The following is a 27,935-nucleotide window of genomic DNA, read 5'->3' as shown; positions in this document are numbered from 1 at the left end:
CAAGAATAGGATGAAGCCTCTATCCACATTCCACAAGTTCCTTAAGAGATGCTAATCTTATTTAGACACATTGCCCAGGGCTGTCAACCCAAATCCATCACTTTCGTATCAAGGTACACCTTGTGGAGTGGAAAGTATTTCAAAGATCCACTTTGAAATCGAGGCTTTTTCTTTTCATTCTTCTCAATCTCTTTTCTCAGATTGCTTATCTCTGCTTTGATCTCCTCAGACTTTTTAAATCCCTTCACTAAGCATATCTTCTTGCATCTAAAACAAGGGGTAGAAAGAGGAAAAGAAATTCTTGAATATCCCCATTTTCAGGAGTTAGATATTATATTTAGAACTTTGCTAAATTTTTGGTATTTTACCCATAAAACTATGCTCTCTTATTAACAATCAGAAGATAACATTTTTAATATAATTAATTTGTTTTCTTACATCATTGTCCATTTTAGTACAGCATTTGATTTCTCCGCCACCATAGCACCCATGGTTCATCAACACTGCCCTCTTCCCTCCCCTGTTTCGACCCCTCTGGCTGCCCCTCCACTCCTGGATGCCTCAGGTCTATGGTCAGCTGGCAACTTTTGTCTTTTTCGTGACCTTTTGTTGAATTGCCTTATATTCCACCTATAAGTGAAACCATCTGATATTTATCTTTTTCTTTTTGATTTACTTTGCTTAACATAATCTTTCCAGGTCCATCCATATTGCTGCCAATGCCATGAGTTTACCTCTTTTGATTGCTGGAAGTATTCCATTGTGTGTATGTACCGCATCTTCAGAAGATAGTATTTAAAGCAAAGAATATCTTCTGGTCTACATGTGGATAGTGAAATGAGGGGCATTTCACCCTTACTGATATCCACTCACCCTTAAGGCTTTGATGGGGCCTGCAGCAAGCATGAGGTAAGTGCAGTAATATGTTCCAACCAAAACTAGAGGTTGCACAGGAGCCTTTACTTCACTTGCACAAATGTGCACTCCAACTGGGTGGCACAGTCTCCCATCACAGATAATGGGAACGTACAAGTTGATTGAGAAATACATAAATACTTCCAGAGGGGAATAGAGAGGATGCCCCATGTAGTGACCGAGTCTAGCTATCCACACCTACAACAAGTTTAGAAGGTGTCAGTTCCTTATATTTCTAAGTCAAGTCACATCTGATAGTTTCAGATCAGCATCATACAAATCAGGCTCTTTGATGGTAGATTTCCTGAAAATTGACAATGGTCCTGGTGAAGCACCTGTGCTTGCTGCTATGTGAAAAACATGGGCTGAAATGTAAACTTTATAATCCATGAGACCCTCATAAATTTGGGCTCATAAGACCATCTCAGAACCCTACCTGTTAGCAATTTCAACCTTGGAGAGGTTACTTATATCCTTCAAGTACTGGATGGCCAAGGCCCACAGACATGCCAAGGACTCAGTCTGGAGCAGAAATCAAAGACCTCTTGAAAAATCAGGGTTCAAACACTTTTAGTGCCTCAAATGTAGCCAATGACGTTATGTGTCTCTTTTTTTAGTTTTGCTTTAAACTTCTTCCCTCCACCATGATGACCAGAGCGACAGCCATCCAGAACTACTGAGACCATGTCAGACTCACCTTCAGCTGATGTTTGAGTATCATATTCTGTTCCCTATGATCATTTTCTCTTTCCCTCTCCAGCTTCTCTCTCACCTGGCTTTGTTCTCCCTGAGGCTTCTCTCTTGTGCCTGTATTTGCTGTTGCTGTTCCTCCTGTTTCTGTCTTAGCAATTCCTGCTCTTTCTCGATGGCCGCCATCCTGGCTCGTTCCTCTGCCCCATGAAGGTTTTTAGGAAGAGAAGAAAGTTACAGATCACATTCGGCTATAGGCATCTTAGCATAGAGATCAAATTTGGAAAGGAGAATGGGAAACCTCAAATTCTCCTGGTGGCCACACTGTCAAAAGCAGTGTTGAGACTATGTGGAAAAGACTGATGTATGATAGGAGTGCTGCCTATTATTTTCAGAATTAGCAGGGTGCACATTCCACGAAGGAGGGAAAACTTTTTCTGTCAAAGTGCAAAGCAGGAAACTAATCCTCACCCCGCCCCAGCAACCATGTGGGTAGAGTCCTACCCCATACCTGCAAAGGCCTTCTGCCCGCAGTGAGGGCTCTGTCAGCCTGCAGGATGAATTTCTCTATTGGTGCCTGTGACTGCAGGAAACCCTGGAGGACCTCCTTTGCCTGAGGAACCAAGAAGAAGCAAAGAACTTAGATTTCCATTGAGATTTGTTCTGTACAAACAAGTCCACCAACATCATTTTTTTATTTTTTGCTTAAAATGCTCCAGGATCTGGCCTCCCTTGTGACACAGGGGTTAGTCTCAGCACTGTCAAACTATCTCCAGCCACTGCAACAAGTGTTTGATCCCTGCCAGGTTGCTGAGCCACATGGTGTGGCAGACCTCTCCTGTCTTGCTGCTGCTCCCTCAGCAGTGTATTTCAGTCACTCTCTCTGTTTTGCTCCCTACTCTGCCTCTGGTGGTTCTCTCACCCCTACACCTCTGGCCTATACCCCAGTTCTTTAAGTATTAATAAATAAATAAGTCTTTTTTAAAAATGCTCCTGGATCCCCCTACAAAGTGTCCAAACTCAGTATGACCAGAAGGTCTCCATATCTCCCTCCCTCATACACACACACACACACACACACACACACACAACATATGTAGGCATATATATATATATATATATTATCTATATATATTATATATATATATATACTTACAACACACACATGTATGTATGCTTTATAAATTAGCATGTTTATCTGGGGCTCATCCTTTTGATAACACCTTAACCTGGAGAGCATGTACAAATCCTTCAAAAGTCCCCCCTCTTAGTGAATTTTTTTTTAAGATTTATTTTAGTTATTCATATTATACAAGCACTGGGTATAGTCAAAGCCGGGAGGGTGAGAGAATTCACCAGAGCGGGGAGCAGAGCAGGCAGGACAGAAGTACACTGCTGAGGGGAGCAGCGGGCGGCAGGAGAGGTCTGGCGTGCCATGTGGACCCTCCTCCAGTGGCCGGGAGCAGCCGGGGATCGAACCGTCGCTGCAGAGGCGCGGGCAGCCTCGCAACCCAGCGCTCAACCGCTGCGCACGGGGAAGCCCAGTCCCCCTCTTTGGGAGCCTTCCCTACACATTACATACTGTGACATACAGACTCTAATCACACTGCCATTCTGCCACCACTTGCTAGATGTGTAGCCAAGGCAAGTTACTCCACCTGCCTGTGCTCCCTAGCTCCATCAACAAAATGTGGGTAATGGGAGTCAATTCTTTAAATTATTTTAGGAAGCTTAAATGAAAATGTCTAAAGAGCTCAACTATAAGCACTAGCACCTTAATATAGCTTATTTTGTTTTCACATTTCTTAACCATAAAATTACCAGGCTGCCCAGAATCCCAGATTGATAAGCATCATCACTGTGTACGTAGTTGACTATGGATCTGACTCCCTTCATGATGATCAGCCTTGCCTTAACTTGTAAATCATTACCCTTGACATATTGCACATCATGTTGCTAGGAGAAGGCATAAAAGATTTCTTTCTCTCTCTCTCGTGAGATTCAGATATCTGTAGTCATTTTAGGGGAATGGACGTTCATATTAAACTCCAGGATTAAATAGCAAAGAGTGGGCCTTAAGGGTGAAGTTCTCACAGTGGTCCCCACCCCGCACACCTTGATCTCTCTCAATGGTGCTGTTTTCAGGACACACCCTTGATTCATCTCTGGACCTCCCCATTCATCTTCATTCCTCACCTTCACTCCTTTACTGGGCACGCGCAGATAGTCTCTCTTAATCCTTTCCATTGCTTCCCTGTAGAGCTTGTGCCCTCCAGGAACATGGAAAGTTCCTGCTGAAATGCTTTCAGTTAGGTCCTCTGAAAGCTGATCAAGTAGCTCCTGGCAGTATTTACCAGATGCCTCTTCATTCTGCCGCAGGAAATCCTCCTTCTTCTTCTTGATGTTTTTCTGGAAGGGGAATGCAGAGGATGTCACCGGAAGGAACAGAGGAGGTAAAATGCCAGAGGATCTGTTAGATGGAAGGACTAACTAGGGTCGTCTTAAGAGAGCATTCTGGCAGAGCAGCACTAGCAATGGAGCGTGAATCAAGAAATTTTCTCCCAACTCTGAATGCTCTGTAATACCCTGCTAAAGCTTTGTTTAAAAAAATTGATTGCACTATCAACACAGATAAACTCATGCCATTCACAGCAACGTGGATGGAGCTTGAAGGAATTATGCTCAGTGAAATAAGCCAGAAGGAAAAAGAAAATATCGAATGGTTTCACTTATAACAGAAATATAGAGGAACCAAATAGAACATCAGTGTGTAAAAAAAAAATAACAGTACAAAACACAACAAAGCAAAAAACAGACAATTATAAACCAGAGACATCCTGCAGGGGAGGAGGAAGGAACGGGATCAGAGGGAGGGAGGGAGGAGCACAGGGGACTGTGGTGATGGTGCATGGGTGCCTTGGGGAAGGAAATTCTATGGGGACTCAATCTGAGGGTATGGGGGGAAGCAAATATTGTCTAAAAATGTAAAAAAAAATTTACTGTCAAAAATAAAGATATGCGTTTTACAAATATGAAAAAAAAAATTTGATTGCACTATACATTCTTTACAGTTCCTAGTGGAGCATCCTGTGTTTTCAATCATGCAATGATACCTCTGAAAACATAATAAATATAACGAACGACCAGTTAAGATCGTATGTCCTGGGAAATCAGGGCCAGGGCCTAGGAGTGAGGAGGGCTAGTGAGCAGCCAGCTCAGGAATGAGGGAGTGCTGAGGCCATCACACAGTTCTCTAAAGGCAAAATCAATGTTGCTTTTGCTTGAGGGATCAGAGAGATCCTGAATAATTCCCCAAAGTCTAAGGGAAAAATGAAAGAGTAAGAGTCCTCTATGGTTCTGTCATGGAATCCAGACCACTTTGCCCTGGATAGGAAATGAGCTGTGGGTGAGTAAGTAGATCTCAAGGCATCGTTCTAGAAGGGTGAGAATCAGGAAGGGAAAGTACCATGAGCCGCGTCTGGTACTCTAGCTCGTTGTCCTTGAAGGAATGTTCCATGAAGACTGCAATGGCCTCACTCTCGCAGGCTGCGTGCACGTCCAGTAACTCCTGGAGCAAGTCTGTGGGGAAGCTCACCTCGCTGGGCCATCTGCTGGCTGTAGTGCTCGGCTGCCTTCTCCACGGCTGCTGAGTTCTCAAGCTGCAGGTTGCACGGGAGCCATTACTTCACTTGCACAATGTTCACTCCCACTTGGGTTGGCATGGTCTCCCATATCACAGAGATAATGGGAACGTATAAGCTGATTGAGAAATACATAAATACTTCCAGCGGGGAAAAGAGAGGATGCCCCCATGTAGTGACTGAGGCAAGCTACCCACACCTGCAGCAAGTTTAGAAGGTGTCATTGTTAATATAGGCGAAACACTACATGACATGCACCTCAAAGACATCTTTACAGACGCATCACCCAAACGGTGATAGTGAAGCAAAGAAAATCAGCTGGGACTACATCAAATTAAAGAGCTTTCTGCACAGCAAAAGAGACAATACCCAAAACAAACAGAAACCCCACCGACTGGGAGAACATTTTTGCATACAACACTAATGATAAAGGACTGATCACAAAAAATCTACAAAGAGCTGATGAGACTCAACAAAAACAAAGAAAATAATCCCGTCAAAAAATGGGCAGAAGAGCTACAAAGAAACTTCTCTGAAGAGGAAATACAAATGGCCACAAGGCATATGAAAAATGTTCAACATCACTTGTAATCAGGGAAATGCAAATCAAAACTACAATGAGATACCATCTCACACCAGTGAGAATAGCACATATTAAAAATACTAGCAACAACAAATGTTGGCGAAGATGTGGAAAGAAAGCAACTCTCCTGCATTGCTGGTGGGAGTGCAAACTGGTCCAACCACTATGGAGAGCTGTGTGGAGATTTCTGGACCTACTAATCATAGAGCTTCCATATGATCCAGCAATTCCACTCCTAGGTATCTACCCAAAGGACACAGAAACATCAACTCCAAAGAGCACCTGCACCCCTATGTTTATAGCAGCACTGTTTACAATAGCTAAGCTTTGGAAACAACCCAAATGCCCAAAAATAGATGACTGGATCAAGAAGATGTGGTACATATACACCATGGAATATTACTCAGCATTCAAAAAAGATAAACACTTGCAATTTGCAGCAACATGGATGGAGCTGGAAGGGATCATGCTCAGCGAAATAAGCCAGAAACAAAAAGAAAATACCGGATGGTCTCACTCATAGCAGGAATCTAGAAAACCTAAATATGGACAAGGAAAAAGAATAACTATAGGAAAAAAAAAATCAAAATCAACAAATAACTATGAACAGTAGACACTCTTTGGAGGTGGGGGGGTAAAGGAGGGATAGGGGACAAAATCGGGGTTGCAATTGCATGGGGATTATAAAAATTTAAAATTTTTAAAAAAGGTATCAGTTCCTTATGTTTCTAATGAGTCACGTCTGTTAGTTTCAGATCAGCATCGCTACAAATCAGGATCTTTGATGGTAGATTTCCTGAAAATTGACAATGGTCTTGGTGAAGCACCTGGTGCTGCTTATGTGAAAAACATGGGGCTGAAATGTAAACTTTATAATCCATGAGACCCTCATTAATTTGGGCTCATAAGACCATCTTAGAATCCTATCTGTAAGGCAACTCAAACCTTGGAGAGGTTACTTATATCCTTCAAGTACATGGATGGCCAAGAACCCCCAGACACGCCAAGGACTCAGTCTGGAGCAGAAATCAAAGACCTCTTGAAAAAAATGGGTTCAATACTTTAGTGCCTCAAATGTAGCCAATGACAGTTATGTGTCTCTTTTTTTAGTTTTGCTTTAACTTCTTCCCTTCCACCACGATGACCAGAGCGACAGCCATCCAGAACTACTGAGACCATTTCAGACTCACCTTCAGCTTATGTTCCAGTATCATATTCTGTTCCCTACGATCATTTTCTCTTTCCCTCTCCAGCTTCTCTCTCACCTGGGCTTTGATCTCCCTGAGGCTTCTCTCTTGTGCCTGTATTTGCTGTTGCTGTTCCTCCTGTTTCTGTCTTAGCAATTCCTGCTCTTTCTCAATGACCGCCATCCTGGCTCGTTCCTCTGCCCCACGAAGGTTTTAGGAAGAGAAGAAAGTTACAGATCACATTCGAGCTATAGCCTCTTAGCATAGAGATCAGATTTGGAAAGGAGAATGGGAAACCTCAAATTCTCCTGGTGGCCACACTATCAAAAGCAGGTCTGAGACTATGGTGGAAAAGACTGATGTACGATAGGAATGCTGCCTTTTATTTTCAGAATTAGCAGGGTGTACATTCCACGAAGGAGGGAAAACTTTTTCTGTCAAAGTGCAAAGTAGGAAACTAACCTCCCACCCTGCTCCAGCAACCATGTGGGTAGAGTCCTACCCCATACCTGCAATGGCCTTCTGCCCAGCAGTGAGAGCTGTGTCAGCCTGCAGGATGGATTTCTCTATTGGTGCCTGTGACTGCAGGAAACCCTGGAGGACCTCCTTTGCCTGAGGAACCAAGAAGAAGCAAAGAACTTAGATTTCCATTGAGATTTGTTCTGTACAAACAAGTCCACCCACGTCATTTTTTATTTTTTGCTTAAAATTCTCCAGGATCGGGCTTCCCTAGTGGCACAGGGGTTAGTCTCAGCACTGTCAAGCGTCAAGCTATCTCCAGCCACTGCGACAAGTGTTCGATCCCTGGCCAGGCTGCTGAGCCACATGGTGTGGCAGACCTCTCCTGTCTTGCCTGCTGCTCCCTTCAGCAGTGCATTTCAGTAGATGCACCTGTTCGGCTCCCTACTCTGCCTCTGGTGGGTGCTCAACCTCCCACACCTTTGGCCTATACCCCAGTTCTTGTATGCATAAATAAATAAAATAAGTCTTTTTTAAAAATGCTCCTGGATCCCCATACAAGGAGTCCAAACTCATTATACCAGAAGGTCTCCATATTCTCCCTCCCTCCTACACACAAACACACACACACACACACAAACACACAGACATGCACATATGCCCATAAACATATGTATGCATGAATATATACATACACACACACCACACACACACACACACACATATATATATATATATATATATATATATATATATACTTTATATATTAACATGTTTATCTGGGGCTCTTCCTTTTGGATAACACCTTAACCTGGAGAGCATGTGCAAATCCTTCAAAATTCCCCGCTCTTTGGGAGCCTTCCCTACAGGTACACACTGTGACATGCAGACTCTAATCACACTGCCATTCTGCCACCACTTGCTAGATGTGTAGCTCCAGGCAAGTTGCTTCACCTGCCTGTGCTCCCTAGCTCCATGTACAAAATGTGGGGTAATGGGAGTCATTTCTTTAAATATTTTTTGGAAGCTTAAATGAAAATGTCTAAAGAGCTCAAATATAGGCACTAGCACCTGAATATAGCTTAGTTTGTTTTTACATTTCTTTTTTTTAAATAATAAATTTTTTTTTATATTCCCCATACAATTGCAACCCCCCACATTCTGACCCCAATCCCTCCCCTCCCGCCCCCCACACCCCAAAAAGTGTCTCTGGTTCATAGTTTTTTGTTGATTTTGATTTTCACTTTCTTATAGTTATTCATTGTCCTGGTCCCTTATTTAAGTTTTCTAGATTCCTGCTATGAGTGAGACCATCGTATTTTTCTTTTTCTTTCTGGCTTATTTCGCTGAGCATGATCCCTTCCAGCGCCATCCATGTTGCTGCAAATTGCATGTGTTTATCTTTTTTGAATGCTGAGTAATATTCCATGGTGTATATGTACCACATCTTCTTGATCCAGTCATCTATTTTTGGGCATTTGGGTTGTTTCCAAAGCTTAGCTTTTGTAAACAGTGCTGCTATAAACATAGGGGTGCAGGTGCTCTTTGGAATTGATGTTTCTGTGTCCTTTGGGTAGATACCTAGGAGTGGAATGCTGGATCATATGGAAGCTCTATGTTTAGTAGGTCCAGAAATCTCCACACAGCTCTCCATAGTGGTTGGACCAGTTTGCACTCCCACCAACAGTGCAGAAGAGTTCCTTTTCTCCACACCCTCACCAACATTTGTTGTTGCTAGTTTTTTTTAAATATGTGTCATTCTCACTGGTGTAAGATGGTATCTTATGGTAGTTTTGATTTGCATTCCCTGATTACAAGTGATGTTGAACATTTTTTCATATCCTGTTGGCCATTTGCATTTCCTCTTCAGAGAAGTTTCTTTTTAGCTCTTCTGCCCATTTTTTGACGGGATTATTTTTTTTGTTTCTGTTGAGTCTCATCAGCTCTTTGCAGATTTTTGTGATCAGTCCTTTATTATAGTGTTGTGTGCAAAATGTTCTCCCAGTCGGTGGAGTTTCTCTTTGTTTTTGTTATTGTCTCTTTTGCTGTGCAGAAGCCCTTTAATTTGATGTAGTCCCAGCTGTTTATCTTTGCCTTCACTATCACTGCTTTGGATGATGTGTCTGTAAAGATATCTTTGATGTGAATATCACGTAGTGTTTCGCCTATATTTACTTCTATGTATTTTATGGTTTCAGGTCTTATGTCTAGTTCTTTAATCCGTTTTGAGTTGATTTTTGTGTATGGTGTGAAGTAGTGGTCAAGCTTCATTCTTTGGCATGTAGCGACCCAGTTTTCCCAGCACCATTTATTGAACAAACTTTCTTTGCTCCACTGCATATTCTTTGCTCCTTTGTCAAAGATTAGTTGACCATAAATCTGTGGGTTTATTTCTGGATTTTCTATTCAATTCCATTGGTCTGTATGTCTGTTCTTGTTCCAGTACCATGCAGTTTTGATGATTATGGCTTTGTAGTATAGTTTGAAGTCTGGGAGTCTGATGCCTCCATTCCCTTCTCTTTTTTTCAGGAGAGCTTTGGCTATTCGGGGTTTTTTGTGATTCCATATGAATTTCATCAATAATTGTTCTATTTCTTTGAAGAATGACATTGAAATTTTGATCGGAATAGCATTGAATCTGTATATTGCTTTTGGTAGGATGGCCATTTTAATAATGTTTATTCTTCCAGTCCATGAGCAGGGGATGTCTTTCCATTTCTTTGTGTCTTCTTCTATTTCTTTTAACAGTGTTTTATAGTTTTCTTTGTATAGGTCCTTTACCTCTTTTGTTAGATTTATTCCCAAATATTTGATTTTTTTGTTTCGATAATAAAAGGGATTTTTTTTTTATTTCTTCTTCTTCAGATTTATTGTTTGTGTATAGGAAGGCTACTGACTTTTGTGTGTTGATTTTGTATCCTGCCACTTTACTGAACTGACTGATGAGTTGAATTAGTTTTTCTGTGGAGTTTTTGGGTTTCTCTATGTATATTATCATATCATCTGCAAATAGTGATTAGTTTGACTTCTTCTTTCCTAGTTGGATTCCTTGTATGTCCTTCTCTTGTCTTATTGCTCTGGCTAGGACTTCCAGCATTATATTGAAAAGCAGTGGTGAGAGTGGACATCCTTGTCTTGTTCCAGATCTTAATGGAATTGCTTTCAGCTTTTCACCATTGAGAATGATACTGGCTGTTTTGGCTTGTCATATATGGCCTTATGATGTTGAGGTATGTTCCTTTTATCCCAAGAATTTCAAGGGCTTTTATCATGAATGGGTGTTGCACTTTGTCGAAAGCTTTCTCGGCATCTATTGATATTATCATATGGTTTTTATATTTCTTTTTGTTGATGTATTGGATAACGTTGATTGATTTTCGGATGTTAAACCATCCTTGTGTCCCTGGAATGAATCTACTTGGTCGTGGTGAATTATCTTATGGATACATTGTTGGATTCTGATAACTAAAATTTTATTGAGGATTTTTGCATCAGTGTTCATTAGGGAGATTGGCCTGTAGTTTTCCTGTTTTCTGTTGTCCTTGTTCGGTTTTGGTATTAGTGTAATGTTGGCTTCATAGAACATGTTTGGTAGTGTCCCTTCCTTCTCATTTTTTTGAAGAGCTTGTGAAGGACAGGCACTAATTCGTCTCTGAATGTTTGGTAGAATTCATTTGTAAATCCATCAGGTCCTGGCTTTTGTTTTTGGGGAGGTTTTTGATTACCATTTCAATTTCGCTGCTTGTAATTGGTCTGTTTAGGTGTTCTATTTCTTCTTTATCTAGCTTTGAGTAATTGTAGAGTTGTAGGAATTTGTCCATCTCCTCTAGATTGTTAAACTGTTTCCATATAACTGTTCATAGTAGTTACTGATTATTCTTTTGATTTCTGCTGTGTCCGTTGTGATTTCTCCTCTTTCATTTATGATCCTGTTATTTGTGCTTTCTCCCCTTTTTTCCTTTGTGAGCCTGGCTATGGGGTTGTCTATTTTATTGATTTTTCGAAGAACCAGCTCTTGGTTTCATTGATCTTTTGGATTATTTTTAGTTTCAATTTCATTTATTTCTGCTTTGGTTTTTATTATTCTTTTCTTCTACTGGTTTGGGGTTTTTTTGTTGTTCTTTTTCTAGATCTTTGAGCTTCAAGATTAGGTTGTTTCTTTGAGTTCTTTCTTGTTTCTTGATGTGAGCTTTATTGCTATATATTTTCCTCTTATTACTGCTTTTGCTGCATCCCATACATTTAGGATATTGGTGTCCTCCTTGTCATTCAATTCAAAGAATTTTTTAATTTCTTCTTTGATCTCCTCATTAGTCCAGTGGTCTTCCAGTAGTGTGGTTTTTAATCTCCATGAGGTAGGAGAGTTTCTTGCCTTCTTTTTATGGTTTATTTCTAGTTTGATGCCTTCATGGTCAGAAAAGATGGTTGGTATGATTTCAATCTTGGTGTATCTGTTGATGTTTGTCTTGTGCCCCAGTATGTGATCGATCCTGGAGAATGATCCGTGTGCACTTGAGAAAAATGTGTACTCCGTTTTTTTGGGGTTTAGTGTTCTACAGATGTCTGTTAAGCCCAAATGCTCTAGGTCCTTATTTAGAGCTTTAGTTTCTTTACCTATTTTTTGTCTTGTTGATCTATCCATTGTTGATAGTGGTGGTGTTGAATTCTCCCACTATGTATGTGTTTTCTCTGATGTCTGTTTTCAGAGATGACAACAGTTGTCTGATATATTTTGGTGCTCCTTCGTTTTGGTGAGTGTATGTTAATGAGTGTTATTTCTTCTTGAAGTATTGTCCCCTTGATCATAATGTAGTGACCATTTGGGTCTCTTTTCATCTTTTTTGAGTTTTATCTGATATAAGTATAGCTGTTCCTCCTTTCTTTTTTGGGTCCATTTGCTTGTAGGATTATTTTCCATCCTTTAACTTTGAGTCTATTTTTATCTTTTGTAGCTAAATTTGTTTCCTGGAGACAGCAAAAGGTTGGGTTTTGTTTCTTAATCCAGCTGCAACTCTGTGTCTTTTTATTGAAAATTTTAGTCCATTTACATTTAGAGTTAATATTGATATGTTAGCATCTGTATTTGCCATTGTGTTTGTCTTTCCTTTGATTTTATTATTTATTCTTTAAATAACTTTTTTTTGGCCTTCTTTCATTGTTATTCGTCCCTCTGAGGTTCTGGCTTTACGATTCATTGTAGTATTTTTTGGAGTGGGGGTTTAGTCATAATGAAATTCCAGAGTTTCTGTTTGTCTGGGAAGGTCCTTATTCTTTCTTCATAGAGGAAGGAGAGCTTTGCGGGATAGAGTATTCTTGGTGGGCATCTGTTTTTCTTGAGTCTGTTGACTATGTCCCTCCACTCTCTCCTTGCCCGTAGTGTTTCTTCAGAGAAGTCTGATGTCAGCCTGATTGGTTTTCCTTTGAATGTTATCTGTTTCTTCCCTCTTGTCAGCTTCATTATTTTTTCCTTGTCCTGGATTCTTGGGAGCCTGTCTATTATGTGTCTTGCTGTATTTTTCCTTTCGTCATGGAAGTTTGTTTTCTTCTTGCTTCTTGTATATCAATATTCAGCTCCCTTCACATTTGGGAAGTTCTCTTCAATTATCTCTTTGAATATTTTCTCTGTTCCTACATCTCTCTCCTCTCCTTCTAGTATTCTTTAACTCTTATATTTCCTTTCCTCATGGAGTCAGATAGTGCCCGAAGTCTTTCTTCGTTCTTTTTCCTTTGTACTTCTCTTTCCATTTCTGTTTTGGTTCTTTTTATTTCTGTGTCTTCAAGAGTACTTATTCATTCTTCCATTTCATCTATTCTGCTTTCATTGCTTTTCCCAGAGTTCTTAGTTCCTCCATTAATTCTTTGAACTCCTGCGTTTCTTTTGCTTCCCTCTTTAGGACTCAATTTCATTCTTCTGACCATTATTTTCCCTCTTTAGGGACTCAATTTCCTTCTTCTGATCATTGTTTTCCTTTATGAGTTCTGTCATTTTTTTAATCATGGCAATTTTAAATTCTCTTTCTGGAAGGCTCAGAAGTTCTTCCAAGTTACCGTCGTTGCAATCTGGGGGTGGTTTTCTCTTTGTGGTGTGCTTTTTTCCTGAGGAGTTGTTAGGTTGTGTGTGGTTCTTCTACTCCCTACTGTCTGTTTTCTAATTTGTTGTATGCATTGGGACACTGTGTGCTGGGACTGGCCGGCATCTTGAGTGAGCTTCTCCGCTCCCCTCTGCCTCCTCCAGGAGCCATCTGTCGTTTTCAAGCAGTCTTTACTGAAGAAAGGTCCCTGTTCTAAAATGCCGATGTGGGGACACACTCTCCTGTGCACTTGGTCTGCCCCGGAGGTGGGTTCCCGCTCCCCCTCTGGTTTTGGACTGCAGGCCAGAAGTGGCCTGGCGTGGGCAAGCTTCCCCGCTCACCTCTGGCTGCTGAGGGAGCCTTCTGCAGGCAGTCTTTACTGAAGAAATGTCCCTGTTCTAAAATGGCGATGCGGGACGCACTCCCTGCGCATCCGGTCTCAGGCACACTCTTCTGCGCGCCCAGTCTGCCCTGGCCGTGGGTGCCCGCTCCCACTGTGGGCTCAGACTGCTGGTCTGAAGGGGCCTGGGGTGGGCTAACTTCACAGCTGGCCACGGGCTCCTCCAGGAGCCTTCTGCCAGTTTCAAGCTAGGTGGCGCCAGAGATCTCTCCTTTTGTTCTTGGGGAACTGTTTTTTTCACCCCGTGGGACCGGGAACAGAGTGGGAATGGTAGGAAAACCTCAACGGCTTTGGGGTGCTGTGTCTGAATTGTGCGCTACCGACGTGGAAGACCCTCACCCCGAATTTCGTGCCCCAGGTCTCAATTCCAAAGCCCTCAGGTCCAGGACACAGGCTGTAGCCCAGTTCAATGACGACAGAAATGGCGCCGTTTGCACCCACTCCCATGTCCAGGCGCCTGGTTCCTGATTACTCAGTGAGGGACTTTCACCTCAGTGAGGGCCCCCCGCGCGTCTCCCGCAAGCCTAGGTCGCAGGCGTGGGTACCTGGGCAGCCGCATTCCGTGTTTGCTTTTCCAGCCCGCTGCTTTTCCAGCGCGCCGCTTTTCCGCGCAGCTTACTGGGTGGCCTGGGGCTGTGTGCAGGTTTCGGGAGGAGGGGGGGGTCTCTGTTGTTCTCTCTGTTTTTACATTTCTTAACCATAATATCACAGGTCTGCCCAGAATCCCAGCTTGATAAGCATAATCACTGTGTATGTAGTTGTCTATGGACCTGACTCTCTTCACTATGATCAGCCTTGACTTTAACTTGTATATCATTACCCCTTGACATATTGAACATCATGTTGCTAGGAGAAGGCAAAAAAGATTTCCTTTCTCTCTCTCTCTCTCTCTCTCTCTCTCATGAGTTTCAGATATCTGTAGTCATTTTAGGGGAATGGACGTTCATATTAAACTCCAGGATTAAATAGCAAAGAGTGGGCCTTAAGGGTGAAGTTCTCACAGTGGTCCCCACACCCCAACCTTGATCGCTCCCAATGGTGCTGTTTTCAGGACACACCCTTGATTCATCTCTGGACCTCCCCATTCATCTTCATTCCTCACCTTCACTCCTTTTCTGGGCACGCGCAGATAGTCTCTCTTAATCCTTTCCATTGCCTCCCTGTAGAGCTTGTGCCCTCCAGGAGCATGGAAAGTTCCTGCTGAAATACTTTCAGTTAGGTCCTCTGAAAGCTGATCAAGTAGTTCCTGGCTGTATTTACCAGATGTCTCTTCATTCTGCCGCAGGAAATCCTCCTTCTTCTTCTTGATGTTTTTCTGGAAGGGGAAGGCAGAGGATGTCACCAGAAGGAAACAGAGGAGGTAAAATTCCAGAGGATCTGTTAGATGGAAGGACTAACTAGGGTCATCTTAAGAGAGCACTCTGCCAGAGCAGCACTAGCAATGGAGCGTGAATCAAGAAATTTTCTCCCAACTCTGAATGCTCTGTAATACCCTGCTAAAGCTTTGTTAAAAAAATTGATTGCACTATCAACACAGATGAACTCATGCCATTCACAGCAACATGGATGGAGCTAAAAGGAATTATGCTCAGTGAAATAAGCCAGAAGGAAAAAGAAAAATATCGAATGGTTTCACATATAACAGGAATATAGAGGAACCAAATAAGACATCAGTGTAAAAAAAAAAAATAACAGTACAAAACACAACAAAGCAAAAAACAGACAATTATAAACCAGAGACATCCTGCAGGGGAGGAGCAGGGAGAGGTGTGAGAGGGAGAGAAGGAAGCACACAGGGAACTGTGGTGATGGTGCATGGGTGCACTGGGGAAGGAAATTCTATGGGGACTCAATGAGGGGGTGGGGGGAAGCAAATATTGTCTAAAAAAATGTAAAAAAAATTAAATAAAATATTTTACTGTCAAAATGAAGAAACGTGTTTTACAAATATGAAAAAAAAATTTGATTGCACTATCCATTCTTTACAGTTCCTAGTGGAGCATCCTGTGTTTTCAATCATGCAATGATACCTCTGAAAACAAAATAAATATAAGGAACGACCAGATAAGATCGTCTGTCTTGGGAAATCAGGCCCGGGCCTAGGAGTGAGGAGGGCTAGTGAGCAGCCAGCTCAGGAATGAAAGGGGAATGCTGAGGCCATCACATAGTTCTCTAAAGGCAAAATCACTATTGATTTTGCTTGAGGGATCAGACAGATCCTGAATAATTCCCCAAACTCTGAGGGAAAAAAGGAGTAAGAGTCCTCTACGGTTCTGTCATGGGAATCCAGACCGCTTTGCCCTGGATAGGAAATGAGCTGTGGGGTAAGTAGATCTCAAGGCATCGTTCTAGAAGGGCGAGAATCAGGAAGGGAAAGTACCATGAGTCGCATCTGGTACTCTCGCTTGTCATCCTTGAAGGAATGTTCCATGAAGACTGCAGTGGCCTCCCTCTCACAGGCTGCGTGCACGTCCAGTAACTCCTGGAGCGAATCTGTGGGGAAGCTCACTCGCTGGGCCATCTGCTGGCTGTAGTGCTCGGCTGCTTCTCCACAACTGCTGAGTTCTCAAGCTGCAGGATGCACGGGAGCCATTACTTCACTTGCACAAATGTTCACTCCCACTTGGGTTGGCATGGTCTCCCATATAACAGAGATAATGGGAACGTATAAGCTGATTGAGAAATACATAAATACTTCCAGAGGAGAAAAGAGAGGATTTCCCATGTAGTAACCGAGTCTAGCTAACCACACCTACAACAAGTTTAGAAGCTGTCAGTTCCTTATATTTCTAAGTCAAGTCACATCTGATAGTTTCAGATCAGCATCACTACAAATCAGGCTCTTTGATGGTAGATTTCCTGAAAATTGACAATGGTCTTGGTGAAGCACCTGCTTGCTGCTTATGTGAAAAACATGGGCTGAAATGTAAACTTTATAATCCAAGAGACCCTCATTAATCTGGGCTCATAAGACCATCTCAGAAGCCTACCTGTAAGGCAACTCAAACCTTGGAGAGGTTACTTATATCCTTTAAATACATGGATGGCCAAGGCCCCACAGACATGCCAAGGACTCATTCTGGAGCAGAAATGAAAAACCTCTTGAAAAAATCAGGGTTCAATACTTTTAGTACCTCAAATGTAGCCAATGACAGTTATGTGTCTCTTTTTTTAGTTTTGCTTTAACTTCTTCCTTTCCTCCACTATGACCAGAATGACAGCCATCCAGAACTACTGAGACCATTTCAGACTCACCTTCAGCTTATGTTCCAGTATCATATTCTGTTCCCTACGATCATTTTCTCTTTCCCTCTCCATCTTCTCTCTCACCTCGGCTTTGTTTCTGCCTGAGGCTTCTCTCTTGTGCCTGTATTTGCTGTTGCTGTTCCTCCTGTTTCTGTCTTAGCAATTCCTGCTCATTCTCAACGGCCGCCATCTTGGCTTCTTCCTCTGCCCCATGAAGGTTTTAGGAAGAGAAGAAAGTTACAGATCACATTCGAGCTATAGCCTCTTAGCATAGAGATCAGATTTGGAAAGGAGAATGGGAAACCTCAAATTCCCCTGGTGGCCACACTGTCAAAGCAGGTCTTAGACTATGGTGGAAAAGACTGATGTACAATAGGAATGCTGCCTATTATTTTCAGAAATAGCAGGGTGTATATTCCATGAAGGAGGGAAAACTTTTTCTGTCAAAGTGCAAAGCAGGAAACTAACCTCCCTCCCCGCCCCAGCAACCATGTGGGTAGAGTCCTACCCCATACCTGCAGTGGCCCTCTGCCCAGCAGTGAGGGCTCTGTCAGCCTGCAGGATGGATTTCTCTATTGGTGCCTGTGACTGCAGGAAACCCTGGAGGACCTCCTTTGCCTGAGGAACCAAGAGGAAGCAAAGAACTTAGATTTCCATTGAGATTTGTTCTGTACAAACAAGTCCACCCACGTCATTTTTTATTTTTTGCTTAAAATGCTGCAGGATCGGGCCTCCCTGGTGGCACAGGGGATAGTCTTAGCACTGTCAAGCTATCTCTAGCCACTGCGACAAATGTTCGATCCCTGGCCTGGTTGCTGAGCCACATGGTGTGGCAGACCTCTCCTGTCTTGCCTGCTGCTCCCTTCAGCAGTGCATTTCAGTAGATGCACCTATTCGGCTCCCTACTCTGCCTCTGGTGGGTGCTCAACCTCCCACACCTCTGGCCTATACCCCAGTTCTTGTATGCATTAATAAATAAAATAAGTCTTTTTTAAAAATTCTCCTGGATCCCCATACAAGGAGTCCAAACTCATTATTACCAGAGGGTCTCCATATCTCCCTCCCTCCTACACGCAAACACACACACACAAACACACAGACATGCACATATGCCCATAAACATATGTATGCATGAATATATACATACACACACACTCATATATATATATATATATATATATATATATGCTTTATATATTAACATGTTTATCTGGGGCTCATCCTTTTGGATAACACCTTAACCTGGAGAGCATGTACAAATCCTTCAAAATTCCCCGCTCTTTGGGAGCCTTCCCTACAGGTACACACTGTGACATGCAGACTCTAATCACACTGTCATTCTCCCACCACTTGCTAGATGTGTAGCTCCAGGCAAGTTGTTTCACCTGCCTGTGCTCCCTAGCTCCATCTACAAAATGTGGGTAATGGGAGTCATTTCTTTAAATATTTTTTGGAAGCTTAAATGAAAATGTCTAAAGAGCTCAACTACAGGCACTAGCACCTGAATATAGCTTAGTTTGTTTTTACATTTCTTAACCATAAAATTACCAGGCTGCCCAGAATCCCAGCTTGATAAGCATCATCACTGTGTATGTAGTTGTCTATGGACCTGACTCCCTTCACTATGATCAGCCTTGACTTTAACTTGTATATCATTACCCCTTGACATATTGAACATCATGTTGCTAGGAGAAGGCAAAAAAGATTTCCTTCTCTCTCTCTCTCTCTCTCTCTCTCTCTCTCTCTCTCATGAGTTTCAGATATCTGTAGTCATTTTAGGGGAATGGACATTCATATTAAACTCCAGGATTAAATAGCAAAGAGTGGGCCTTAAGGGTGAAGTTCTCACAGTGGTCCCCACACCCCAACCTTGATCTCTCTCAATGGTGCTGTTTTCAGGACACACTCTTGATTCATCTCTGGACCTCCCATTCATCTTCATTCCTCACCTTCACTCCTTTTCTGGGCACGCGCAGATAGTCTCTCTTAATCCTTTCCATTGCTTCCCTGTAGAGCTTGTGCCCTCCAGAAGCATGGAAAGTTCCTGCTGAAATACTTTCAGTTAGGTCCTCTGAAAGCTGATCAAGTAGTTCCTGGCTGTATTTACCAGATGTCTCTTCATTCTGCCGCAGGAAATCCTCCTTCTTCTTCTTGATGTTTTTCTGGAAGGGGAAGGCAGAGGATGTCACCAGAAGGAAACAGAGGAGGTAAAATGCCAGAGGATCTGTTAGATGGAAGGACTAACTAGGGTCATCTTAAGAGAGCACTCTGCCAGAGCAGCACTAGCAATGGAGCGTGAATCAAGAAATTTTCTCCCAACTCTGAATGCTCTGTAATACCCTGCTAAAGCTTTGTTAAAAAAATTGATTGCACTATCAACACAGATAAACTCATGCCATTCACAGCAATGTGGATGGAGCTAAAAGGAATTATGCTCAGTGAAATAAGCCAGAAGGAAAAAGAAAAATATCGAATGGTTTCACTTATAACAGGAATATAGAGGAACCAAATAAGACATCAGTGTAAAAAAAAAAATAACAGTACAAAACACAACAAAGCAAAAAACAGACAATTATAAACCAGAGACACCCTGCAGGGGAGGAGGAAGGAGAGTGGTGAGAGGGAGGGAGGGAGGAGCACAGGGAACTGTGGTGATGGTGCATGGGTGCACTGGGGAAGGAAATTCTATGGGGACTCAATCTGAGGGGGTGGGGGGAAGCAAATATTGTCTAAAAAAATGTAAAAAAAATAAAATATTTTACTGTCAAAAATAAATAAATAAATACATTTTACAATTTTGAAAAAAAAAAATTGATTGCACTATCCATTCTTTACAGTTCCTAGTGGAGCATCCTGTGTTTTCAATCATGCAATGATACCTCTGAAAACAAAGTAAATACAAACAATGACCAGATAAGATCGTCTGTTCCGGGAAATCAGGCCGGGCCTAGGAATGAGGAGGGCTAGCGAGCAGCCAGCTCAGGAAACACAGGGGAGTGCTGAGGCCATCACACAGTTCTCTAAAGGCAAAATCAGTGTTGATTTTGCTGGAGGGATCAGACAGATCCTGAATAATTCCCCAAAGTCTGAGGGAAAAACGAAGGAATTAGACTCCTCTATGCTCCTGTCATGAGAATCCAAACTGCTTTGCCCTGGATGGGAAATGAGCCTGGGATGAATAAGTAGATGAAGGCATCGTTCTAGAAGGACAAGAATCAGGAAGGGAAAGACCATGAGCCGCGTCTGGTACTCTCGCTTGTCATCCTTGAAGGAATGTTCCATGAAGACTGCAGTGGCCTCCTCTCACAGGCTGCGGGCACGTCCAGTAACCCCTGGAGTGTGTCTGTGGGGAAGCTCACTCGCTGGGCCATCTGCTGGCTGTTGTGCTTGTCTGCCTTCTCCAAGGCTGCTGAGTTCTCAAGCTGGGCCAGAGTTGTCACTGCGTGCTCCAAACAATGAATTTTTCCACTCTTGATGGCATCCACATAGGTCACCACCAGAGCTTCAAGCCCTGAATAAAGCAGGAAATCGATAAATATCAACTGTCAATTGATATTGAAAGATTTTGACATTATGGTTCTAAAAGCTCTTCTCCCTCCCTCTTTCTATTGCACACACACACACACACACACAGAGACACACACACAACTACTTTACTTTTATCACCTTCAATTCCATATTTATTCTTTATTGTTCTCTAAGCCATAATATTTTAAAATATTATATACCTTTATCTAACATAATCAGGACTGTCTGGGAATCATTATTTCACACAACACAAATTAAGAGAAAAATACTGGAAAGAAAATCACACAAGATAATATTTATTCCTCATTCTTAAACTTTCCATGGATTTTCCAAGATTAGTATTTCTTTTAGACTAGCTTAAACTCCAAGTGGTCTCCTTGAAAGAAACACTTCTTCTATAGGCCTTCCCCCAAGAAGAGTATATACTCTGTTTTTAAATCCAGTTAGTGGTTTTTATCACCTCTAGTGGGATTCTTCTTAAATGTGAGAACTCCAGATATCAATGACAATGTTTGGTGTCTGAGAAAGGGACTTATCACTGCCATGATGAGAATTAATTACTGAAATACATATTTCTTTATCAAGTATGAATTTTATATAAACATAATTCTATATAAAATGAAACAGAACTGCTGAAGAACACATTATAATTCATTAAGCACACATATCAGGCCACCCAAAAATATGATTTAGGTAAATATGATTTAGGTTTCCCAGTGATCCTTTTCTTGCATGGGTGAAGATAAAAGAGCAGAAATCATTTGATTATTCCAGGAATTTTTGATCCAATTGACTTTCCAAAACATCCTCAATATGGGCAAGAGTGCCCTGTCTTGTACTGGCTGGTCAAAGACAAAACAATTCTGTTTGGGGAAAAATGCCTGATACACTCCCTGGGTATGTTGGACAGTTGTGCTCTCTCACTCTTACCTGAGTAAGACAGAAAACAGTTACCTAGGCTTGGTGCAACACACGTAAATATTTTAGCACATGGGATTTTCAGTCTTTAGAATCTTCTATGCTCATAGAATTCTATTAACATTGTCATACAAATTGCAAATCATGCTCATGTGAATGACATATCACTGGAGAGAAATTTTAGGAAAACATCCTTCCCGGCTTAGAAACAGATGACTGGTATCCACAGAGTCAACCATGGTGCCTGGTTTATTTGATATTTGTCTAATAAATGACTTAGTGGTTCGCTTAAATGCAGTCATTAGAATTATCAAGAAATAATGATCTGGAGCACAGGCGTTAAGACCCAAACTATGAAGTGGTCCACAGCCACTGTAGCACAAGTTTGATCCCTGGCCAGGAAGCTGCCCACATGGTACAGCATGTCCTCTCCTGACTAACCCACTGCTCCCCTCAGCAGTGTATTTTGGTCAATCTGCCTATTCTGTTCCCCACTCTTTCTGGTGAATCCTGTCAAAACCCCCACACCCCCGACACACACACCTCTGGCCTGTACTCCAGTTCTTTTATGTATAAATAAATAAATCTTAAAAGAAATAATGATCTGGGTTAAGTACCAATTTCTGGTCTAATTAAACACATGGTGGATATAGATGAAAGTGAACACTGTTGGAACACAATGAAGAGGCACTACCTAGGTGATGCAGTAATGGTTAGCAGGACATAGGATACTATTTTCACTCACAGAAAATTCCATTGATGCAAATAAGAATTCACATAGCACAAAAATGACTCATATTTTTCAGTCTGAAGACTATAATGTGAAGAACTCACCACTACTCCATAAACACATTGGTTTTGTCAAGTACTCACCCACTTAAATGCAATTCATTCAAATAACTTAAAATAACAAGGCACGAATAAATATGTTAAGGGTGTTATAAGTAAAGTAATATAACAAATCTGGCTGTTTTCAGAAGTAATAAAAACATATACTAAAGCTAGATTGCAGAGTCTATTTAGGATATTCACTTTTGTTCACGATACAACAATCCAAGGACTAGTAGTTTTATCCCTCTTTGAGAAGGTTAAAAATTAGAGGAATATGTTCTTTATTGTGATCTCATGCCTAATAATTCCAGAGCTTATTGTTAACACAGAAAGGAGATGCCTAACAGGAACACAAATGTTTAGTCTTTAAAAAGCTTTGGCATCAACTCTATCTAGATAGTTTGGCATAAATTAAGTGCAGGTTAGTTTTGAATCATTTCAGTCTACATTAAATGTTTTCTTCTTGGTTTGTTTAAATGCTGTCGGGCCACATTGGGGCTTATCTTTTGCACTTGCCTCTACTCTAGATATGCCTGAATATCTAGATATCATTGTCACTGATATTTGGAAGGTCCCAGGCACTATTTCTATGGTCCTGCATCCAACCTCAAATACAAATGCAACCCCAGAGACAATGGACAGTGCTTAATGAACCCCAGCCTTGAGGGGACCATCCCCTGCCAGCCTCTGTTCTCATACCTGCAGTCAGCTTCAAGGCATTGTCCAGGTACTCCTCTGCTGAGATATTCCGATCACCTTCTTTCAGCTCCAGGGTGAAATCCCGGACATTCCAGATAAAGTCTGGAAAGAAGTGTAGACACTCTGTGGACTCTTCTACGTTCTTGGCACTTAGGGAGGACTTTGACCTGATGAGTTCTGTGAGCTCTGTCACATAACTAGGACTTAGTTAAGTGAAAAGAATTCGTTATCCATAATTATGCATTTCCCTCACTTAAAAAGTCATCATAAATACTCTCACACTGACTTTTCACTACTCCACAAGGACAATTCATCCACAGGAAAGGGAATCCATTTTGGTCTCGACTGCCATCTATTTCTCAACAAACCTAAGAAGGATACTGCAGTTTCTCCAAGGCATCATTATTGATGGTGCTCATGCTGTTGTAGATGAAACAGCTGCTGAGAAGCACTACCAGGGCAGAGATCAACCAGACATTCTTAGGATATCCCTGAAACACATGAAGCAAGCACATTCATCTATTCAGAATCCTTTTCTGTTCAATCATTTCCCATTTTTATTTCACATCTCTTAATTTTTTGTATTGGTACAAAGAGAAAATCTTCACAGATTTAAAGGCAATTCTTAGCTGGATAGTTCCAGTAACATCTTTTATCACCTCAGTTTTCTCATCTATAAAATAATTCTAGTAATAATTTTCTCAAAGTGTCTTTTTTTCTGAATGCAATCATGTAAGAGAAAATATATGAAAAAGTAGTGTCTTGAGAAATTCAATGTTCAGCAATAAATGATATCCCATGTTCTCTTAGCAAAATATGAACTATAGACTACTATGCTATCACAGTTAACACTCAAAATAAATTGAGTCACATTAAATAATTATGAACCACTACTAAATGTCAAACATCTTAGTTATAGGCAAGCAAAGATAAATATGACAATTTGTATACTCAAGATGACCATCTCATGGTATTTACACACTTTAAAAACTAAATACAACAAAGATGACAATATTCTAAAGATATATATAGTAGTAGTAAATCTAAAGTGAAATCAGTGGCTATAACATTGAATAAAAAGGCTGAATCAGTCCATGTAGAACCAAAGCTGTGGAGTAAGGCAAAGAGTGTGTGTGCTACATGAGACCTACCTAGAAATTTTGTGCTGAGTTTAAAGTATTTGTAAAACATGGCTTTGAGATGAAAGAGGCATACAAGCAGAAAGACCTGTAGAGGAAAATTCGAGTTAGTAAGCAGTAAGCAAGGAGTTACTGGGGCTGACAATATATAGCACAGGGTAGGTAAAAAAGATAAGCCTCAAAAGCAAGCTCCCATGCAAAACGACACCTTGAAGACAAGTGGAATTGTTTTTGTGTTATGCATATATTGCTGAAGACAGCATTTAGTGTAGTAAAACAGGTGGTGTCCCAGTGAAGGCGACAAAAACAGGCAGCAGGACAGATCTGGCCTAGAGAAAAGAAATTGTCAACACCTGTTATATAGTTATTTTTTTTTCCTTTAAACTAATCAAATCAACATTTAATCTATCTAATATGTGTCAGGCCCCAATATCCTTTAGTCTTTATGTACTTTTGATGTTTAAACCTTTTTTGAGTTGAATGAAAACACACACACTCCAAAAACAGGATGAAGCCTCTATCCACATTCCGTAAGTTCCTTAAAAGAGGTGCTAATCTTATTAAAACAGGTTGCCCAGAACCATCAAACCCAAATCCATCACTTTAGCCACCCGGGCAGCAGATTGTGGTGGGCAAATATGTCAAAGGCCGGTGAAATCCAGGGAGAGTCTTTTTCCTCTTTATTCTTCTAGTTCTCTTTTCTCAGACGTTTATCTCTGCATTCATCTCCTCAGATTTCCTCATAAATCTGTCTTTAAGCCTGCCCCTCCCCTGTTGGGTGCTTCAGGTCTATGGTCAGCTGGCAACTTTTGTCTTTTTCCTGATCCTTGACATCTTAAAAACTCAGTGTTCATTACTTTTAGGGAAAACATCTGATATTTATCTTTTTTCTTTTTGATGTAGTTTACTTAAAATAATCCTTTCCACCTCCATCCATATTGCCACAAATGGCATGAGTTTACCTTTTTGATCGCTGAGTAGTATTCCATTGTGTATATGTACCACATCTTCAGAAGATAGTATTTAAAGCAAAGAATATCTTCTGGGCTACATGTGGATAGTGAAATGAGGAGCATTTCACCCTTACTGATATCCACTCACCATTAAGGCTTTGCTGGGGGCTGCAGCAAGCATGAGGGCAAGTGCAATAATATGCTCCAACCAAAGCGGCAGGTTGCACAGGAGCCATTAGTTCACTTGCACAAATGTTCACTCCCACTTGTGGTGGCATGGTCTCCCATATCACAGAGATAATGGGACCATAAAAGCTGATTGAGAAATACATAAATACATCCAGAGGGGAATAGAGAGGATGCCCCATGTAGTGACCGAGGCAAGCTACCCACACCTGCAGTAAGTTTAGAAGGTGCCAGCTCCTTATATTTCTTTTTTTTTAAGATTTATTTATTTATACAAGAACCAGGGTATAGGCCAGATGCGTGGGAGGGTGAGAGGATTCACCAGAGTCAGAGCAGGGAACAGAACAGGCAGAGACCGAAATTCACTGCTGAGGGAAGCAGTGGGCATGACAGGAGAGGTCTGCTGGGCCATGTGGGACCAGGTTCGAACCAGCGCTGCAGAGGCTGTGGACAGCTTCACAGCGCAGCACTCAACCGCCTGTGCCACCAGGGAAGCCCCCAGTTCCTTATATTTATTTTTTTATTTAAATATTTTATTTTATATAATTCTTACATCTTTTTTCATCTTTGCACAATGTATGCATTTTCATTTTGGTTATATTCCCCATACAATTGCACCCTCCCCCCTTAATTTGACTCAAGTCCTTCCTTTCCCCGCCCCCTCTCCGCTCTCCGCCCCCTCCCATAACGTGTCTCTGGTTTACAGTTGCTTGTTGATTTTGATTTTCACTTGTATTGATTAGTCTTTTTCCTGGCCCCTTATTTAGATTGTCTAAATTCCTGCTATGAGTGAGACCATCGGGTATTTTTCTTTTTCTTTCTGACTTATTTCGCTGATCATGATCCTTTCTAGCTCCATCCATGTTGCTGCAAATTTCATGTGTTTATCTTTTTTGATTGCTGAGTAATATTCCATTTTGTATATATACCACATCTTCTTGATCCAATCATCTATTTTTTGGGCTTGGCGAGTCTGTGGGGCCTTGGACATCCATGTCCTTTAAGGATATCTTTGAGTTGCTTGTTTTGGGCATTAGTTCCTCATATTTCTAAGTGCAGTCACATCTGATAGTTTCAGGTCAGCATCGCTACAAATCAGGATCTTTGATGGAAGATCTCATGAAAATTGACAATGGTCTTTATCAAGCACCTGGTTGCTGCTTATGTGAAAAAAATAGGGCTGAAATAATCCATGAGACCCTCATTAATTTGGGTTCATAAGACCATCTCAGAAGCCTACCTGTAAGGCAACTCAAACCTTGGAGAGGTTACTTATATACTTCAAGCGCATGGATGGTCAAGGCCCCACAGACATGCCAAGGACACATTCTGGAGCTGAAATCAAACACCTCTTGAAGAAATCAGGGTTCAATACTTTTAGTGCCTCAAATGTAGCCAATGACAGTTATGTGTCTCTTTTTTTAGTTTTGCTTTAACTTCTTCCCTTCCTCCACGATGACCAGAGCGACAGCCATCCAGAACTACTGAGACCATGTCAGATTCACCTTCAGCTTATGTTCCAGTATCATATTCTGTTCCCTACGATCATTTTCTCTTTCCCTCTCCAGCTTCTCTCTCACCTGGGCTTTGTTCTCCCTGAGGCTTCTCTCTTGCGCCATCGTGGCTCGTTCCTCTGCCCCATGATGGTTTTAGGAAGAGAAGAAAGTTACAGATCACATTCAAGCTGTATCCTCTTACCATAGAGATCAGATTTGGAAAGCAGAATGGGGAACCTCAAATTCCCCTGGTGGCCACACTATCAAAAGCAGGTCTGAGACTATGGTGGAAAAGACTGATGTACGATAGGAATGCAGCCTATTATTTTCAGAATTAGCAGGGTGTACATTCCACGAAGGAGGGAAAGCTCTTTTTGTCAAAGTGCAAAGCAGGAAACTAACCTCCCACCCCGCCCCAGCAACCATGTGGGTAGAGTCCTACCCCATACCTGCAATGGCCTTCTGCCCAGCAGTGAGGGCTCTGTCAGCCTGCAGGATGGATTTCTCTATTGGTGCCTGTGACTGCAGGAAACCCTGGAGGACCTCCTTTGCCTGAGGAACCAAGAAGAAGCAAAGAACTTAGATTTCCATTGAGATTTGTTCTGTACAAACAAGTCCACCCATGTCATTTTTTATTTTTTGCTTAAAATGCTCCAGGATTGGGCCTCCCTGGTGGCACAGGGGTTAGTCTCAGCACTGTCAAGCTATCTCCAGCCACTGTGACAAGAGTTCAATCCCTGGCTGGGAGCTGAACCACATGGTGTGGGAGACCTCTCCTGTCTTGCCTGCTGCTCCCTTCAGCAGTGCATTTTAATAGATCCACCTGCTCTGCTCCCCACTCTGCCTCTGGCGAGTCCTCTCACCCCCACACCTCTGGCTTATACACCAGTTCTATATGCATAAATAAATAAAATAAGTCTTTTTTAAAAAATGCTCCTAGATCACCTACAAAGAGTCCAAACTCATTATTACCAGAGGGTCTCCATATCTCCC

At 41.7% G+C, this 27,935-nt stretch overlaps 1 pseudogene; it reads right to left on the bottom strand.

The window, feature by feature from the left end:
- Positions 1 to 83: 83 nt before the first annotated feature.
- LOC119236767 (guanylate-binding protein 6-like) lies at positions 84 to 27,065 on the bottom strand (annotated as a pseudogene).
- Between the last annotated feature and the right edge of the window lie 870 nt (positions 27,066 to 27,935).

Source organism: Talpa occidentalis, unplaced genomic scaffold (assembly GCF_014898055.3).
Source record: "Talpa occidentalis isolate TD23 unplaced genomic scaffold, MPIMG_talOcc4v2.1 talOcc4.9, whole genome shotgun sequence".
In the NCBI taxonomy this organism is placed as follows: domain Eukaryota; kingdom Metazoa; phylum Chordata; class Mammalia; order Eulipotyphla; family Talpidae; genus Talpa; species Talpa occidentalis.
This window is presented reverse-complemented; position numbering and strand designations above follow the sequence as displayed.